This window comes from Tachypleus tridentatus, chromosome 8 (genome assembly GCF_004210375.1).
Source record: "Tachypleus tridentatus isolate NWPU-2018 chromosome 8, ASM421037v1, whole genome shotgun sequence".
Taxonomy (NCBI): domain Eukaryota; kingdom Metazoa; phylum Arthropoda; class Merostomata; order Xiphosura; family Limulidae; genus Tachypleus; species Tachypleus tridentatus.
Window position 1 is genome coordinate 29,161,504 of NC_134832.1, and position 11,127 is coordinate 29,172,630.

Here is an 11,127-nt window from a genome sequence, read left to right on the forward strand (position 1 = left end):
AGGTTGACCTTTTAAAAGCGTTCGGATTACAGGGTTTTTATTTCAGTTCTATTAAGACTTCTTGAACGTACGTGTTTTTCTAACATTATGCTATAAGTAAGGACAACCTAATAAAAAACAAACAAACATATACATCCAGCTTGTTTCTCTTTGGTTAACTAATGACGAGTGGAATTCTCCGAAACTAGTATAACCTAATAACACACGTTGATCAAACCGTAGATTAAATTGGATCTCCCTTGAATTTAGACTTCGAAATTAAAAAAATTTCGGTATACTAAGTTTATTTATTTATTATATCTGCTACTGTTCTGCCATGTAATGTGAAGAACTGAATAGTGACCAATGACACTTTTTCTGCACCTATATTCAGTGTATAGGTTTTTCTCATGGTGACTACAAAGCACGTTCATACCAACAGCGTGTTTCATACCAAACACACAGGATAGAGTGCTGATGCCGTTACACAGTAAAACTTTTCTCTTCTAGTATTAACAATCAATTTAGTCCGAAGGTTCTGGGTTAGAAAGTATAACATATAGTAATTTTTACATAATGATGTATTACATTTAGTATACATTTACGATATAGCACCACAAATAATTATAAATAAATTTATATTTTACAATAAATAGCATTAAGAGCAACACAGACAACTCTTTACACATGGACACCATATACCAAAGTTACAAGTATCACATTTATTTTACCAAAGACTTTTGTAACAAGCTACCAGTAACTGTTAGGACAGTCTTCCGTGTCTCTTTTGGACTGAAATTACAAAACAAAATAACAGGATCAAATTACAAATTTAAATGATACATACTGTAATAAAGCACAGCAAATGTACCTACAGAATTTGTAACAATATCAATTCCTAACACCGAATAACGCTCCAGTTCTATAATCTCGGACTAAGAGCAGTATAATCTACAAAGCTAACAATTCCCAGTTAATGTACATTGAACCATTCCGTATATTTTGAAACTCTTTTCTTTCGTTTATCTTGACTTCACACTCAGCTTTGTTCATCTCTTTTTCACGCAGCACAACTTTCTTTTGTCTGTCTCTGTAGGATTTGTAAAAAGATAATTAATTCTTCACTGTGCTTTAGGCTCTATCCTTTTCTAGTTTTCCATGAAGGTTTTATTTTTAGCTGATACCTTTCCAACAAAAACTCCGATGCCAAGATGACTGCTTTACTTACCGGCTGAGGTTTTGCTCTTTGTTTTCAGTACTGTGTTCCAATTAGCTGTTCTTCCTGACCTTCTGGTAGCCGCTATTCTTTTTAAAAGAGTCCACAAGGACCAACACAATCATCTTGACAATATAATGTCCATATCTTAAAACAAATATTCAGCAGCTCGTGTCCCCAAACCAGAATAACTAACAAGGGCTTATAAATTTTGGAAAGGCAGTGTCAGCTAAAGTAATAGTACCTCTTACATCATGATAGTAGCTGTCACTAAAAGTTTATATTATATGAACTTTCTCGATATTCGACCTATACAATCACAAAGCTGTCAGACAAACACGTTTGTATAAGATCATTTAAATTACATCGTAAACATAACTAAAATAAGTTAATATAATACTTACGCTTTTTTGTTTTGTCAGTAACCCTAGAACATTACATCCTGGTGGAACAGCGATAAATCTGAGGGCTTACACTGGTAAAAACTGAGTTTTGTTACCCACAGTGGGAAGGTCACAGATACTCCATTGTGTAATTTTGTACTTGATATCAAACACTCAGGAGTTCTAGGTATTTATTTTGAAGATATTAGATGAATAATCTATCACTAACACTAGGTAGCTTTGTGCGAAATTCAAAACAAACCACTACCACTATCTTTAGTACATACACCTACCAATGTTCAGATTTTGTATGTATACTACAAGTAAGATATATAAGTTAGCAATGTCTCCAATTCGGTGGTTTTATGTTGCGAAGGTAGGATCACAAGAGGAAGACTACGGCTACATCCACTTTTGTTATAAATTAAAAAGCTTAGAAAATCTCTCTTCGAAAGTGTTGGTTTCTATAATGTTTTGACTGTTGTTTTGCATACTGGCTGAGATCGCGCAATTGATCTTAAAATAGAATAATATTAGTATCTAATAATAATAACTAATTATACTATACTGATAGTAAGAAAAATTAACCATCATTAAGAGTGCGTATAATATTTATTTTCAATATGATCCATAGATGTGTTGTGAGGCATGAAAGACGAATAAGCTATATGTGCCAGTATTGTTTGAAAGTTTACTGAAAGATACTCAAAGATTTATTGTAATACAAAGCAAATAATCAAGTTATGAATACCAATAGTGTTTAAAATTTTATTGTAGAAGGCCTAGAAATTCATTTGGTACAAGGTAGGTAATTAAATTATGAATACAAATAACCTTTAAACGTTTACTGTAAAACATCTCAAAGATTTCTTGTGATAAAACGCAGATAACTAAGTTATGAATGCCACTAATCCATCTCGGGTTTCAACAGTTATGCGAAGAACAATTTCAAGTGCTCTGAACTCAGTTTTACATTAATATTTATATAAGGAAATACGTTTTTTGTTGTACTTACTTACAATGATCTAGATTTTAATAAAACATTTAAGGTATGTAATGCGTATCAGCAAATACCGAAATCACTTCTTAACAAAGTCACGAATGTGTTTTTGTTTTTTTTTTACAGAGAATATCAAAGCACAAAATTTATTTTGAGACAAAAATAGCTTTCCACGTTCACTTACACATGCGGTTCACATCAGTCCCAAGGAAATGTGCAAGCAGGTTGTTTTTCGAGTACATGTTGAATCGAAAATAGAAGCTCAAAAGGAACTGATTCATAAGTTTGGTAAATGTCTTTTTCTGAACGTAAACAACAGACAGGTTTTCAACTTTAATGCTTTCTTATTGCTAAAATAAAAGTTCACGCACCCTCGCTATAAATGAGAATACATTGGCTGCATCACGGAGTGATTGGATACCCGGGATCGAGAATATTCTAAGAAATTTTAACTTGAAACCTCAGCTGTGACTTTGTAGTACACTTCACGATTTACAAGCACCTATTCTCAAACAAAAATATGGGTTATTAATAAAACATATCCTCAATGCCATAGTGGAATGTCTGCAGACTTATACGCCTAGAAACCGGGTTTCGATACGCATAGTGACCAGAGCATAAATTGTTTGTTTGTTTGTTTGTTTTGAATTAAGCACAAAGCTACACAATGGGCTATCTGTGCTCTGCTCTCCACGGGTATTGAAACCCGATTTTTAGTGTGTAAGTCTGCAGACATACCACTGTACCACTGGGGGGCGCAGAGCATAAATAGTTCTTTGTATAGGTTTGTGCTTAATAATAAACAAACAAATATAAAAGAAAACCACTAAGACTAGCCCGATGACAACGAGTATTACGTCAATTTGTCGACAAAAAATCACTATTGATTCTTCTATGAAAGAATATAAAAGTGCTTTGAGGTCTTCACTTAATTTAAACAGATTTGTTACACTCAGTTAATCTGATATGGCAGATTATCACAGGGTTTCACGTGGAATTTCAAATCTATAAATATCATTCCTGTTCAAGAGCAGCTTTAAAATTTTGAATTACCTATTTGGTTTTGTTTTCACCTTTGGAAACTTTTTATATATTCATCGTATTTGAACAAAATTGTACAGTCGGGTATTGAACCCTTTATTAATATAACAGTAACAATCAGCTGTGGAGCATCATGGGAATGAATTCAATACCTAATAGGTTCCAAAAATGCTGGCTGTTAATATTGCTATGACTCTGATATTCAGTTTAATATATATATAGTTTAAGAGGAAGATCTTTTGTTTATAACATACATAAGTTCCAGAGTATAGTCGTATACATGATTTTTATAGGTTTGTAGCCTTTTACTTAGAATAATAAAGAAAAAAATCACACGTAACCAGAGATATCATTAAAACCGGACACTGGAAGTCCTTTTTCATAAGCTATACATATGAATTAATCGACAATTAGAAGCGTTACAGCCGGTGATAATGTGATTATCAACATTTGTTTGTTCTATTGCTAAACTTGCTATAAAGTAATGAGTATTAGTTTATTTCAGAGTTTTTGCCCAAACACAAGTAAGAATTATCTCCGTATAGTTCTTTATTTTGAAGTGACAAATTAGAAAGATGGCAGCTAGTCAACTCTTGGCCTAGTTTTGCCCAATTATACAGTGATGTGTGACTGTCGCTTTTATAGCACATGCATAGCAACAACATGTGAAGCGTCATTTTTGGGGCAACGAGACGTAAACCATGAACATTCCCACCTAAGTACTAGACCACGCCTATCCCGCTATCAAGTCTATCTCTTTTAAGCTACGTTTTCTGTACCTCTGTTAGGCTTAACAGGACTGGAGTATAAAATTATCTTAACCCTCCCAAGATTTTCAACCGTTATCACACTTTGAAAATAATTAGGTTACTTTCAAAAGTTCTGAAGATGACGTCAGAAATCACAGGTAAGTATTAATTTGGCTAGTGTTAGTTCCTTGTTCTGCAGTATTATTACTTTCACTGGGTTAGTTATCACACCTGTGCATTCTTTCCTAATATTTAGGTCTTGCGTGCTTGGAAAAACCAAATTAATGAGCACGGTTCAGTGTTTTTCTAAATGATTTCTAGTAATTCGTGTCACGCAAGGTTAACGTTGAAGAAGCCTTTGTCGCAATGAAGAATGATGTCCAGAATAAACTGTGCCGGTTACAAAAGCACAAGTGAATTCGAACTTGCGTGTTCCACATTTACTATTTCTAGTGAGTTTCTGTTACTCTAAACAGCCACTTTCATCAGATCATGTTGTGTGGATTATTAAGAGCACTAGCGTACAAATAGATGCTGAATTCATGTGTCCGCTCGTGATTCACAGAGGTTCCAATGTAGGAATCAGGCTCGTCCATTATCGGCAATTATTTCTATATCCCAAATGGATCTTTATCCAAAAACAAACCTCCTTAGGTATCCGCCCGTGGAATTGAGCTGTTATGTTATGTTTGTCCTGCCTAACTAGTGAATTATATATAAGCATAGTTTCAAACACGGTGCCTTCCTCCAGGATTTTTAGAGAACCAGATGCACAATATAAAATCATAAGTGCAGTCTCAGTGATCTTCAAAACCTACTTCTAAACCCCAACCAGACCACTCCGGCTATACCTGAAAAATTTGGATTTTGATATTCATTATTGGCACAACACAGAGAGTTCATTGTTTACTTTTGCTGCTAATAGCAAACTAATAAAGTCGTGGACGGAAAAACAAACAAAGTAAATTAAAGTAAAATTCTGTTACTTATGGTTGATGATCAATAGCCATACTGTACTAACCAGTTTCATTCACTGTTAAGAAGTTTTCATTGTTAACAAGCATGTAAAATCCTTTATGTTTTGTTGTTTTAAAGATTAGATAAGTTTGTTAAATTATCTTAAACCAGATACTTGAATCTTCGAAGATTACTAAATGAATAATTGAATATATCGACAATACTTAAAACAAAAAATACCAGTCAAAAGATTGTTGTTTTGTACCTAAACTGTCAAGCAGAAACTGTTCCTGTCTCTTCCTATTCAAACAAGCGTTTCTATAGTATATTTAAAAAAATAAATAATTAAGATGATGACTGGGTGATGAGGTCACGTGCTCTTAGACGAGTCGTTTCACAAGATGCTACTAGGTGTCGATAGCTCTAAACTGTGTTTCTATTAGGTGGACAAAGAGATCGTCTATAGGAAATACTATTAACAGGCAGAAAATTGTACGAACATATGTTTTGTTACATGGTTCGCCAAAGAACAACCAAAAGATGTTGTTGCATTTGTCTAAACATGAATGTCAAGTTGTGTATTGTTGTCTAAAGTAGTAAAAAAAAACAGAAAAACTTTCACTTGTCTAAACATAAATGTCAAGTTGTGTATTGTCATGTAAAATAGTAAAAAATAAAAACTTTCACTTGTCTAAACATGAGTGTCAAGTTCTGTATTGTGTAAAATAGTAAAAAAACATAAAAAAACTTAGGTCAACTTTCTAATTTATAGTTTCATATCAAGATCCATATGTTCACAAATAAGCAAAGCATATGTATTACAGTTTGACGATTTGTACAGAGTACTTCATAAAGATATCCATTTAGCTTACAATCTATGTAGTTCTGAAAAAGGCTCTTTAGTGCTAATGTTTATATTTCCAGCCAACAGTTTAAAGTTGTCTTTTTCTTTTAATTTGTCATTATCTTCATAACACTGTTTCCATTCTTAAGAAATACAATTTTTTTTTGGTTTTACCTTCTAGTTATTAAATTATGTAAGACTAAAGATTGTCCAAGTGTAACGTTTTTCTCAACATCTGAATCATAAGTATGGTGTGTTAGATAACAATATATCGTTAATGTAGTTTCCTCGTAAAACACTTCCAGACACAGCTCTACCGCTTTGGAAAACAGTTTTCTAACATACAAACCATGCTAACAATAAAAACTAAATAACAGCGTTACGACTGTCAGGAAAGAAGCATTTAACTGACATCGCATCTCGTATGTTTTCTGAAAAAATAAAAATCTATGAAAGAAACGGAAACACCAGTCAAACGTTTGTTATAAATCGCAAACGTTAGTTTTATGTTGAAATACTGCCCGTGTCTAATAGTTTAGTGTGGGACGTTATTAGTCTTCGGTATATGGACAGTGGTTTTCGATACTCATGGTGAGCAGAGCATAAATAGCCCATGGTGTAGCTTTGTGCTACAAACAAACAAGCTTACAGCATATTCAGCGAGTAATAGTAAATTTTGAAATGTAGATATTTTTTGCAACAGCTACTTTATTCTTATTATTTGCAACGTATCGGTCTCAATGAACATAGGATGAACTTTAACGCTTATTTAACGGTGTAATCTGAATCAGTTCAGAAAATAAAAGAGGCATGTGTATTGAAGTACGTAGTTAATTTTACTAAACCAAATTGTTTGTATTTTCAAATGTACAAAATCATAATTTGTTTTTGCATTTTTATCTGCGGAATGTCCAAACATATTGCGTTTCTTTTTCTTTTGTTATCATACATATTTGGGCATTCTACAACTCAAGAAAATTCTCACATCAGAGAATGAACCAAACTGATCTGAAACCGCCATGTCGAAAGAAAAAAAAGTACTTGAAATAACCTTAAACATGTCATTGATCTTTTATTTTTTGTTTCTAGTTAAGCACAAAAGCTACACAGAAGGCAATCTTATGCTGTGTCCACCACTGGCATCGAAATCCGGTTTTAACGTTAAAAATCCGCACACCAACCGCTGAACCACTAAAAAACGTTTCGTTAGTCTTCAGCCAAAAAGTACCTTTATATGCGCAATGAGCACCCAAACTAAAAAAAAAAAAATTTCTAGGACTAATGCCGCTAAACTTTCAGCAACATATTTACACTAAAGATAACTTCGTGCTAATCGTTACTTAAATAAAATTGAAGGCCAATTCTGTCTGATTCTGTCGAAATTATTAATAAAATCAGCGCTACTACTGCTGGTGATATTTTACATTATACTGCCGAAATAGCGTATCAAAGAAACAGCGGGCCACTTTCTTCAGCTTCAGCTGTTCGTAATTCGAAACGTTTTGATAAGTAAAACTACATTTATTATAAATGTATTATTTCCAGCACTAGCTGTTTACTTTACGTAGTTTCTTGTTTGTTTTTGAATTTCGCACAAAGCTACTCGAGGGCTATCTGTGCTAGCCGTCCCTAATTTAGCAGTGTAAGACTAGAGGGAAGGCAGCTAGTCATCACCACCCACCGCCAACTCTTGGGCTACTATTTTACCAACGAATAGTGGGATTGACCATAACATTATACCGCCCCCACGGCTGAAAGGGCGAGTATGTTTGGCGCGACGGGGATGCGAACCCGTACGTAGTTTATAGTGCTTCAGGTAATTAACAACATATTTGTTATCTTCTTATTAGCGCTTATATTTATTATTTTTCATACTTTAAGTATTTGTGTAGTCTGAATATATCTGTAATCATGATAAGAGATGCTAACCCTCCTATAATCACACACGCAATCAGTATATAAATACAATTATTTAATTTATGACTTGTTAAAATACATATTTACATCTTTTAATTTCGTGATTAACTGAACTAAGTTACTCGAAAACGTGTAATCTTATGATCGTCTGAAAACACATTATTTGGAAACTCATGATCTTATGAGCAACTAACACTACAGTACTCGTTTTTGATCTCACGAGTCTGAAATAAACTAAAATTAAATCGAGGCCATTTTCATAACGAAATCGCAATTAGAAATAAAACATGGCAGGAAATTAATCCAATGCGTAACATTCCATGCACATTTCACCAGTTTTGTTGGCTATGAAATTAACAGAATAATACGTTTAATGTTAGTGAGTAATTTGGTTAAGTGTTTCACATTACGATACAGTGTTCGAATTTCTTGAAAATTCATTCGGAGTTTTTTGTTTGTTTTTCTCGTTACTTGATATTTCGGGTGTAAAACAAGTTCTAACTGTATCTTTGTGTTAACTTGCACACCTCATTAACACTGTGTGTGTTCTTGGTTTCGTTTGTTTTAAATTTTGCGTAAAGCTACACGAGGGCTATCTGCGTTAGCCGTTCCTAATTTAGCAGTGTTAGACTAGAGTTAAGGCAACTAGTCATCACCACCGACCGCCAACTCTTGGGCTACTCTTTTATCAACGAATAGTGGGATTGACCGTACATTACAATGCCCCTACAGCTGAAAGGGCAAGCATGTAAAAAAGTACTAAATTAGCAGGTTGAATAGAGTTAAGATGAATAAAAACATTGCAGAAACATAAAGTGTTTACACAGAAATTAAAATTGTCAGCTCCCATTATGAAAGTGTGTTGGTAGTGCACACATTTTTTTAAAAACCGGGCCGTTAGTATTAAAGTGAAACATAGTTTTGTGTTTTCATATTCAACAGCGAATTTGAAGTTTCTTGTTCATTTGTATCTTTACACTAACGCTTCGTTACAAGAAGCTTTTAGATTATACGAATATTTGGTATTTCGTTCCGTTAAAGAAGCTGTTAAGATATACTAAGATTTCGTACTTTCTACTTCAGATTGTCTTCACACTACATTCTGTTATAAGAAGTTGTTATACGCAGATTCATATTTTATTCTTTAGATACATTCAGTGATTTATCTAAACACGTATTCTAAAGACAACTGGTAAATAAAGTACAGAACAACGTTTCGACATTCTTAGGTGAATTTCAAGTTAACAAAGAGAATTACCTAAACACGAGTTTCCTCATTTGATGTTTTTGGTTGTAAAACGACTGTACTTTTATTTTCAGTAATTGTGTTAATGATCAAGTTAATGAGTCAGTAGCTACGGATAACTTTTGTGTGTGTGTGTAAGTATCTAGCAAGTTTTGTAACTATTTACTGTTAAAGTTATGTTGATAACACATTTATCATATTTTAGACTAAAATATATACTAACTAATTTGCGTTGTACTGGAACAGTAAAACATTGCAATATATAAAGTTTACAGTTTAGCATAACCAAAAATATATACATATATATAAAGTTAATAGCTGAACATAACTATAAATATATAAAGCTTGCAGTTGAGAATAACCAAAAATCCTAGCGCCTTTAGTGCGAAACCAAAATCACAGTTTCGAAGTAAGTCTATATTGGAACAGTTCTTAGTTATATGGTAATTCTGATAGCTCTGTTCTTACAACATTCCAGGTTAGTTTATTAAATATTTCAGTTATTTGTACTCACTGCATCATTATGAACACATATTCTGTGTAGTATAAGAGAACTGGTAGAATTAAGAAGTTTTGAAACTTAATGAATTCAATAATGTTTATTAAAATCGGAATCCGAAATGCCGAATAAAATTCGAAATATTAGGTTGATGCTTCCAAAATATCTATTTTCATTGTACAAACGTATCAGGACAACAGTATCAAACTATTAAAAATATCTTACCGGTTTGTTTGTTTGTTTGTTTCATTTTTGTTTCAATCAAAGTTTACCTACCGAAAAAACAACCTATGCTCATGTCGTATAACAGATGGGACTAAACGTTAATTTGTTGTTTTCTTATATAAACGAACACATTTCAACAAAACCTTAGAATTCGTTTAGTTTTATACAGCACGTCTTGACGGAATGCACCCTATCACTATTAGAGCAAACTTATAGCAGCTGAGAATGAACAGCAACTAATGTTTCGTGATAATGTAAACAAACATAAAAATATAAATATAAAACCAGCAAAGAAGGTGGAGGTAAAGAGAAAGAGAGAGAAACAAACTACAAACTAGATACAATTGTAATAAAGTCTGAGAAAACTTTAAGTTTGACAAAACGTTTTAGTCCTAAACTCTTCTTCAGGTACTGTCTGGATTTTAAAGAAACGTCATCTGAAAAAAAAAATTAGGAAAGACGTCTTTAAATTTGACATGACATTTCGGTCCTAATCTCTCCTCTTAAAAACATCCAGACATTACCTGAAGAAGGGTTTATGACCGAAATATTATGTCAAACTCCAAATTTTCCCAGATTTTATTGCCATTGTATCTAGGTTTTTATTTTCTTTCCTTCTTAAAGTTTCGTGTTAGGTGTTAAACAAAATCAGTTTTCAGCCATGAATCAGTAAAACTTGGATTATTTTACTGTTGATGCTCAGCGGTTTAAGTCTGAGTTCTTACAACGTAAAAACTTGGGTTTCAATACCCGCAAAAGGCACAGCACAGACAGCTCATGGTGTTTAGTGAAGGAAGAAGATGAAGAAAAATGGCTGATGATGTACTAAGTAAAAACGTATTAGAGCGAAGTCAATTCAGAATAATATCTCACTATAAGACCACTCTGAAGTTCTTAGCAGACGTTCATTTTACTTCTGAAAACAGAAACATACTTTAAATATGGTTCTAACAATAGCTTGTTTCGTTGATCTACAACAATATTTCATTTGCTGATATTTTGAAAAAAAAAAAAAAATCAAATGGTGTTGATAGTCCCATGATTTTAAGAGTCATTCTGTTAGAAGTCGAT

The 11,127-nt window shown here is 33.1% G+C and overlaps 1 protein-coding gene across 1 annotated transcript in view; it reads right to left on the minus strand.

The window, feature by feature from the left end:
* LOC143222061 (kyphoscoliosis peptidase-like) overlaps positions 1–11,127 on the minus strand; it is a 71,793-nt gene that overhangs the window by 22,062 nt on the left and 38,604 nt on the right. The gene's annotated exons all lie outside the window — the stretch shown is intronic.